Source organism: Eulemur rufifrons, chromosome 2 (assembly GCF_041146395.1).
Source record: "Eulemur rufifrons isolate Redbay chromosome 2, OSU_ERuf_1, whole genome shotgun sequence".
Taxonomy (NCBI): domain Eukaryota; kingdom Metazoa; phylum Chordata; class Mammalia; order Primates; family Lemuridae; genus Eulemur; species Eulemur rufifrons.
This window is the reverse complement of record NC_090984.1, coordinates 112,209,477-112,219,537: the sequence shown is the minus strand read 5'-3', so window position 1 is coordinate 112,219,537 and position 10,061 is coordinate 112,209,477.

The window sequence follows — 10,061 nt, the reverse complement described above, 5'->3', positions numbered from 1 at the left end:
CTCAATAGGTTCTCGGTCTGCCTTCGAAGTTATCAAAGATGATAGCTTTTTAAAGCGTTTTTTTTTTTTTTTTCCTCTATGGATAACATGGGGCTCTAGCTTTTAAGCCTTTGATATCCATTTTCTTCCCGCCTTTAGTCTGAACGCCAAGCCAACAGCATCTATTGCAGGTGTTTGTTATGGCATTTACTTTTAGGTGATGATTTCCATATTGTTTAGGGAAAATAGTAAATACAGAGACCCATAACATGCAGTGGCTTAAATAAAAATGCATTCCTCTCTCGAGGAGGGGGTTCAGGCCAGCAGCAGCAGTGATATCGTTTTTCAGAGACTCAGGTGTAACAGAGAGCCTGCCATTTTCAACTCGTGGCTGCCAAGACTTCCTTATAGTTATCGTCCCAGTGGGCCACAGAGAGGAAAGAGCATGGAGGAATGTGACTGGGCAGTTTTAATGCACCAGGCTCAGAAATGGTACATTTTATTTCTGTTCAAATTCCACTGGTGAGAACTTAGTCACGTGGAACAACTGCAAGAGAAATAGGAACGTCTACTCCAGCCACAGGTCCAGGAAGGAGGAAAGAATGGACGTTGTGGCCAGCGTGTGGTCTCTGTCACACACACTAATAAGAGGTGAGAATAAATAAAGGAGACTAACTCTCCCTATAGGATGGCTTAATATCTTTGAAGTGTCATGATTATTTTGAAAGACTTAGAAGAGGTTATAAGATTATAGACAGAGCCAAGGGCTAAAAAGAGAGGGATTTTTTTTTTAATCAATGACTAGGATTACTTATAACAAGTGCCCAATGAAGATAAAATTTAGGATTTGATCTGATTTGCAGCACTAGGGGAGAACTGTCTTTTGACGGTTGTTGGAGTTTTCCATTTCTAAAAGTTGAGATTCCCTTTGTTTTGAGAAAATCCCAATTTAGGATTTGAGAAAAAAAAAAATCCCAACTGGGAAGCTATTTTTAAGGGAGAAAACAGTACACCATTCATCTTAATATGCATTTTAGAATTAAAAGATAATGCCTTGCTCATGACATGAATGAAGGTCGGTTTTAACCTATGCTTTTGAACAGCTAAAGAAATTATTTTTCCTTAAGTATATAATTGGACTCAAATGACGGTATCCCTCATGTGCTGTTATTTATATTAAATAGCCCATAATTTGGGAAATACACTAACAGCCATTATGGCTCCTTTTCTGAGGCCCTGAGGTCAGATTACGTTCTGTGAATACAGGTGAGAGTTTTCATTAAAGGAAATGGATGGTCCCACTGTCAGTCATTCTGGGGCAGGGAAACATGAACGGGCTTTATTCCTGGGAAGGGGTAGACTTCTCTCTCTTACTGATATGAAAGGGCAGGGAGGATGGAAGGTTTAAGAGGCTTAGGGATCTGGTTGCCTGGAGTTTGAACTAGTATTTTTCTCCTAAAACCCAGCGTGGGTTAGACATAAATGCTAACATCAGATTTTGGCTTGTGATTCCCCAACGTAATTAGTTTTAGTAGCACTTAGTCATGTTTTGGATGGTAGTACTGTTATGCCCTAAGCAATGAATGAAGATTTTTTTTAAAAACATTTTTCATTAAAAAATGAAACGGATACAGAAAACTTCTTGATACAAAATTATACTTTAATAAATTATTATGAGGCCAATAATCTTATAACTATCACCAGGTCAAGAAATAGAACTTTGCTAGCTCCCCAATAAGCCCTCCACATACTAGGTCCCTCTTCCCTAAAAGAAACCACTATCTTGATATTTTAGTGCATTCACTTCCCTTCTTAAAGAAATAGTTTTACCCCCAATTGTGCCTCCATAAACACTATAGTTTAATTTAGTCTGTTTTTAAATTTGTCTTTTAGCCGAAATTTTTGCCCCATACTCCTTTTATCCCTGGTAAAGTATTTGTTGAAGAGTTATTTGTCCTGTAGAGATTCTCATGGTCTGGATTTTTCTGATTAGATCATCGTGGTGTAGTTTAGCGTGTTCTTCTGCCCTCTGTGTTAACTGTAAATTGGTAGTTGGATCAGATTCAGGTTTGTTTGTTTGTGTATTTTGGCAAGACTATTGGTGATACTGTGTTCTTTTGTTAGGAGGTACAGACTGTCTGGTTGTCTCTTTTTGTGACGTTAGTGGCTATTGCTGCCCTAGGCTTAGATCTGTGAATTAAATAGGGGCTGTAAAGTGGAGATTTTATTTCTTTTTCATTTATTCACTGGAATCTTTCTATGAAGAGTTACTTCCCCTCATCTACTATTTAGTTACTGAGATAAAATTCCTATAGGAAAGAGGCTGAGTGCTTGATTCTTTTCCCGTTGTTAGTTTTCAAGATGATGAGTTGGTCTCCCAAATCTTTCTCCAAATATGAATAATTATTTTCTAAGGATCACTATAAACTAGTGGATTTAAACATACTGGATAGGTAGCAATTCACTGCAGTTAACATCCTTATTAAAACTCAAATTGCCCCATATTTGGTCACAGGAACTCTCTTCAGATTGGTTCCTTTTGACATGACCCTTATGGTATGAAAACATGTTCCAGGATCATCCTGTGTATTTCCTGCCATTCTCCTGAAATTAGTCATATCTCCAAGAAGCCCTCATTGCATATCATATTTTGGGTGCTAGCTCATGTTACTGGGATAGGTCCTTGTTTCCAGAAATTTTTAGTGGACAGATCTAGGACCAATCCAGAGATATCCCTAGTACTGAGGTTGTGATCTTGAAATGAGGACTTCTTGAATACACATGAATACATATGTACACATATATTCATAAATGTAAATTGAATGGCAAACTCATCTAATTCTACTTTAGGACAACTGGGGGTTTACTTAAACTCTTCTAACTTGATTTGTATCTTTTTTCTTCTGTACTAGGAATCCTGGTTCTCAAGAAGACAGTGGATGATAGAATTACCATAGGCCACAAGTACTCATTGATTTTATCCCACATTACGTACACAATGGGTGTCTCACAATACTAATACCAATACTACCTCACCACAGGATTACTAAAAACAATTTTTAAAATTTTGTGTATTCTCTTCCCATCTTCCCTCATTTTATACTTACACTGTAACTGCATCATCAGAGACTACAACTATTGCACATTATAATCTTGCCATTTAAACTTTCTTTTCAACTTAGTTCTATAAGTAATTATGTATTTAATGCTCATTGCAAGTACACGTGTTGATGTGTCTTTGAGTGTTTGAAGTTTGTCCTCTAGTAGATCCCCCAGGAAAGGGTTAAGGGAAAAATATTCCTGGAATTGTAAGATATTGATAATAGCTTATCTAGAGCCTTTAATCTTGAAAGTCAGTTTGGCTGGTTCTAAAAATTTTGGCTCACGTTCTTTTTCCTTGGGTATCTTAAATATATTACCTAATTAGCTTCTGGAATGGACCATTGTTCTTGAAAAGTCTGATGACAGTCTAGTTTTCTTTTCATTGTAAGTAACTTGATCATCTTCTTTAGACGCTCACCAATAATTTTTGTTAAATACATGAGCCTGCTCTTGGCTCTACCTTGGGAATTATGAGAGAGGATCGTGGCCAAGCTTGGAGACAATCAGAGAGGCATGTGAAATGCATTATGAGGTGGTGAGAGGGGATTTTCTTGTCTTTGCAGGAGCAGTGGTTCTGAGTGTGGTGGGCTGCAGGAGCAAGTGAATAAGAATATCAGCAGAGAGCCATTTACATTGACACATTCCTTGGGGACTCCAAAAAATCGACGGGGAAACCCTGGAGAAGTGTAAATTTCTGATAGTCCATGCAATGGGCCTAACAATTCTTATATTTTGAATACAAAAGGAAATAAAATATCTTGCGGTTACAGGCCACTGAGTCTGGTAATACATTGGGCACCTTGTAAAGAGTTTAGTAAAGTGACTAGAAATGAGTGCAAATATACCTTTTATATACCAGTACTGACTCGCTGTAATATATAATACAATGGAGGCTTCATTCACGATAGTAACCAAAATATTTTTTCTTAAAAATAACCCCAGAATTCTGATTCTATAAAGCTGGTATACCAAGTTAATTCAAAAATTTGTATAACATGTAGAAATGCAGGATGTTGTCTGTAATATATAGTGATTTAAAAAAACACCTTACTGAATTCACATGGAAAAAAGAAAATCTGCAGGTGCAAGAAATAAATAAGGAATGAAAAACAACTATAGGTCTAGATGATGTTACAGACAAGTTCTAACAATTCTTCAAAGAGCCAACAATTCTCCTCTTATACAAACTAATTCAGTAAATAGAAAAAGAGGGGAAAATCTGCATCTCATTTTATGCCATATAATCTCTATGTATGCAGAGAAAGCATTTTGTAAAATCCAATAAAAATTCATAGTAGAAACTTGTAACAGATTTTTTAGTCTGAGAAAGAAAAATCATAAACTCTTAGAGCAAATATCATACTTAATAGTGTGAGACCTGGGAAGGGAGTCTACCATATCAATTTTATTCAGTGTTATTGCTCTGAAAGTCATAGTTAGCACAATAATATACAAAAGTAGATAAATGTTAAAAGGATAGGTAAAGAAAAATGAAATTGTCACTATTTGGAAGCAAAATTAATATCTACAAGAAAATCTAAGCAAAGTTAAAGACAAATAATTGGAATTCGTAAGAGACTTTATCAAGGTTGCTAAATACTAGATTACCTTACGAAAAATGAATTCATTCCTATACATCAACAACTAGCATTTAAAGGATATTTTTTTAAAAATACCACTTATAGTGCCTCAAATTTATAATTGATCTAGGAATCTAATAGAGATGCCTAATGTCTTTATGAAGAATATTGTAAAACCTTATAGAAGGGCATACAAGAAGATTTACATAAACTAGAAACATATGCTCGCTTACTGGATGAAAATCAGAAATATGTGAAATCTCCCCAAGTTTATGAAATTCAATGCAGTTTCAATTAAAATCAACAGGGGTTCTTCACAGAACTTGATAAATTGATCCTAAAATTTCAATGGAAGTGAAAGGGGCCAAGAATCACAAAGACAATTTTAAAAAAGAAAAATTAATAAGGAAAGGGGGTACTCTCCTTACCAGACACAAAGATTTATTATAAAACTACGTAGTAATCAACACAGTGTGGTCATGGTACAGAAATAGACACAAAAGACCAATTAAAGGGAATAGAAAGCATAGATACAGACACAGGTATATACTGGAATTAAGAAATGTGGGAAGGCCGGGCGCGGTGGCTCACGCCTGTAATCCTAGTACTTTGGGAGGCCGGGGCAGGTGGATTGCTCGAGGTCAGAAGTTCGAGACCAGCCTGAGCAAGAGTGAGACTTTGTCTCTACTAAAAATAGAAAGAAATTATCTGGCCAACTAAAAATATAAATATAAAAAAGTTAGCTGGGCATGGTGGCACATGCCTGTAGTCCCAGCTACCTAGGAGGCTGAGGCAGTAGGATCGCTTAAGCCCAGGAGTTTGAGGTTGCTGTGAGCTAGGCCGACGCCACGGGACTCACTCTAGCCCGGGCAACAGAGCGAGACTCTGTCTCAAAAAAAAAAATAAATAAATAAAAAATAAAAAAGAAATATGGGAAAAGTATTGCACAGGGAAGGGGAGTGCCAAAGAATCAATAAATGGTGCCAAAAATTGGCTTCCCATATGGAAAAATATGACATATAAAAATATAAATTGGATCATATAAAAATATAAATTGGATTGTTACCATGCACCACTCATTAAAATAAATTTCAGACCGGGCTGTGAGTGATTATCATAGATTCCCCAACCTAATGAAGGGGCATGCTTATCGCCTGTTTGATGACTTATAATTGACAACATGAACAAACAGGGAGAGGAGGACATTGGCTGAAGGACCCCCATTTGCCCTGATGCACAGAGGAGGAAGGTGTGGACAGAAGGCCAGCGTGACGGAAGCTTGGGGAACGGGAGTGAGTGTTTACAATCTGTCCTAAGAGCAGTAGAAAACAGAAGAGATTTCAGCGGGACAAGTACTGATCAGATTTTTAACAGATCCCTGCAGCTGCTGTGTGAGGAATGAATAGAAGGGCAGGATGGACCGGGAAAGACCATGCAGGAGGTTAGATCAGTTACCCAAGGGCTCAAACTGTGGAGGTGGCTGTGCTATTATCAAAGAGTTCGACATTTTAGAAGAATGTACTTAAACGGGAAATGGTCGCACAAGTAGAAATGTACAGTCATTTTTTGGTATCTGTGGGGGATTGGTATCCCCCTGTGGATACCAAAATCTATGGATGCTCAAATGCCTGATATAAAATGGTGTAGTAGTTGCATATAACTGACACTATATTTTAAATCATCTCTGGATTACTTATAGCACCTAATACAATGTAAATGCTATGTAAATTGTTATACTCTATTGTTTAGGGAATAATGACAAGAAAACAAAGTCAGTACCTGTTTAATATGGATATAATCATCCATTTTTAAAAATATTTTCTATCTCTGGTTGTTTGATTCCCTGGATGCAGGACACATGGATGCAGAGTGCTGACTGTATTTTGTTTATGGATCCTCCCCAATTTCAGACGGGAAGGCTATAGCCCCCAAAGAAAGGAACCTTTCAAAAATCACTAAGGCCAACACAAATGGCCTGCTTCTTTATGTTCAGGAGCTAAAGGGTCCAGGAAAGGGTGGAATGGAGGGGGTGTGGAGAGAATACTAGAATCACTGGGAGGGCTTGGATCAAATCATATACATTCTGGTCACTTCAACCCTCCTAGACAGCAAAAATTTTTTTTTTTCTTTTTTTTTTTTTATTATTTCTTGTACAATGATATGAAATAATATGGGAAATATTCATGATAAATTATTAAGTGAACAATGCAAGTTAAAAACAACAGTTTCATATTTTTTTCCCCACTCCCCCCTTTCCCGAGTCAGCACCTTCAAGTGTTACCACTCCCCAAACGGTGCGCAATGCACTCATTGTGTAGGCATACCCCCATCCCCTCCCCCACCCCCCACCTCAGTCTGATGTCCAATTGGTGTCGTTCCCAGATTTGTATTTAGGTGATGTTCAGGGAAACCAATTTTCTGGTGAGTATATGTGATGCTTGTTTTTCCATTCTTGGGATACTTCACTTAATATAATGGGTTCCAACTCTCTCCAGGAGAACCATAGAGATGTCGTATCTTCATCATTCCTTATAGCTGAGTAATATTCCATGGTATACATATACCACAGTTTACTAATCCAATCATGTATTGATGGGCATTTGGGTTGTTTCCACATCTTTGCTATTGTGAATTGGACGGCAAAAATTTTATTAGGGGGACAAAGTTAGGTGGATTATTGAGAACTTATTAATAATATCACAGTATGTGAAAATCCAACCATTTGTTGTTGGCTTACTACTTCTGAGGAAAGGCATACTGACCGTTCCCAGGGTGTGGTAGAAAAGCAGTTGCATGTATAAAGACTGAGCTCTTCACAACCCTCAGGAAAACCGACGTCCAGTGATCCATGGGGAAGCACAGGGCAGAGGGGAAGAAGGTGGTCACACTGCAAGTCGGGGACAGCTGCAGGGTACTAGAGGGGACTAAGCGGGCATGAAGGACCACAGCCCTGGCCACCAGAACTCACCAGCAACACCATGTGGAAACTCAGGGTCTGGACCTTTCATCATTTTTCCAGCATCATGTGACCCCAGGGATTTTGCGTGCTCCGACGAAGCAAGGGAAGGCGACCCAGGAGTGAGCGATGCACCAAAAGCTCACAAGATGGGAAAGCTTTCTCAAAGGAAGCATTGTGTCCTCTCTGCTCCTAGTCCCATGAAAATCATGGCTGTAAAACTTCTGGGAACTCTTTCCTAAGAATAGCCCTGTTTGCAGGTTCTGAGTTAGCCTAGCTTTTTTCTAGTAACTTTGGAATAGCTTACATTCGTTACTGCAGAGTCATCCAGATACAAATAGATTCAACCTGCAAGGGACCTTCAGGACCATCTAATCCTCATTTTACAGATGAGACAGCTGAGAATTTGGCCAAGGTCACATGGCAAGAGTGTAGTTTCTGCCTCCTACCCCATTACTGTCTCCGTCACGCACCTCCATTTCAGTAACAGTACTTTACCCAGCAGCACACTCTAATTCTAACCTCCCACGGTGAAATGCCAACTGCTTCTTGGTCTGCATAAAACATCATGAATGTGCCATAGGAGAAATTCAGCAAGACGCATTCTTGACTTGCAGGCTCCCGACTGTCTTCACATATATTCCTCTAATTCTCAACAGGGAATTTGAGTTTCAAGGAAGGAGTGAGAGAAACCCTGCAGAACTATTATATCATGCTAACACTGATTTGCGGATAAACATTCATAGACTTCATGATGCCTCTGGCAGAGGCAACAGCTTGTTTTTTAACAAGCCTTGTTTCTAGAAAAGGATATTGAAAGGAGAAACTACTTACTTTTGTTGGTTTTTGATTGAAAAAAGTAGACAAATTTAAAATGTATCAGGGCATGTCCTTATTCATTTGTGTCTCCTGGTCATTTCTTGCAAAACAATTCTATGCAGTACCGGTCATTCATACATATAGACCAGGAGTGGTGTTTCCCAAAATAATTCTCAGGGAATTCTGGTTCTTTGACGTACTTTTTGAGAACAGGTATGAGAGATGTAGTCTATACCTCCCCTCTTGGAACATCACCATTCTCATTAGCATATTAAAGGCTTTGGAGGTTCTATCATTTAGCCTATTTCCCAAGTTTCTTTGATCATGATTCCCTTGTTAGTTTTTTTCATTTAACCTCCTTAGAACTCAAGTTCCACAGGACAGGCTTGGGCAGTCCTGGTTTATGAGTACCCTCCAGGAGTTTAACACATAGAAGGGCATTTTTGGTCACAGTGGCTCTCTGTAGAACCTCATAAATGTAGCTGTAGCTGTGAACCTGTGACCCAGGTGATCATCTGACATCAGCAACTTCTCTTCCATCATGATATGACAATATCTTTCAACTTTTTTCAAATTCCTGAATGTCTAGAGTACTCTCAATGCACATTAGCCATCACCATGGTTGAGACCCAAACCCCACTGAGACATTTCTGACTTTCCAGGTCCTACTTTATACTACGCATGTCACTCATGCAGAAACTTTAGCAGCAAACACTGTGTTCACAAGAAATCCTTACCTCAGGCAAGTTCAGGCCATGGAAGATTTGGAGGCTCACAGCAGGTTGCTTTGCTCTTTTTCCTTTCCTATCCCTCTTTTTTACATTGTCTTCCCTGATCTCTTAAAGACCATCCAATCCCTCTCCTTGTCATGTGCATGTGATTTGGGGAACTGCTACTTTTGAGTGTGCCCTTGAGAGGACTCATCTCTTGCCCAAAGCAGCTCATCAAAGCATATATCTATCAAACTAATGGAATGCACCTTGAAGAATTCTGATTACATCTCCCGTGTCAGTGTTACTGAAGAGATACATACATCTACAAAAAGAGGGAGGATGACAGTAATGTAAATTCCCCAATGTAAGTTCCTCTACCCCTTTCTCTCTCTTTTGGTCTAGAAGTGTGGTAGTCAACCCTGGCTGCACATTACAATCTTGTGAGTGGCCTTTAAACTATCGCTATCTGGGGCCTATTTCAGAGATTCTGATTTAAACGATGGAGTCAATGCATCAAATTTTTAGCATCCAGGGAGCTCAATTGTGCACATCACAGTACAGTGAAGGAGGTCAGGAAATTTCACCCCAAAATATGACTCCTTGATATTTTGAATTCAGGCCCTGAGAGATCAAAAAGCACTGGAAAGGGCTTTCCCTCTATCTGCACAAACCGGACTAAAAAATCAAAGGATCAAAGGGAAAATTGACTTCCCTTCCTCTCCCCGTTATGTCACTATATTGCAGGAAGGAGGATCAAGAATGCAACCAGACCTGGCCCACATTGTTTAAATATAATACTTGTCTCTCAGGTTAATTTAATTTGCTCAGGTTAATTTAATTTGTAAAAGACTCATTTACAAGTCAATCTGTCTCCCCCATCCATTTGTCCTCCCTAGCACCATTTGTCACCCC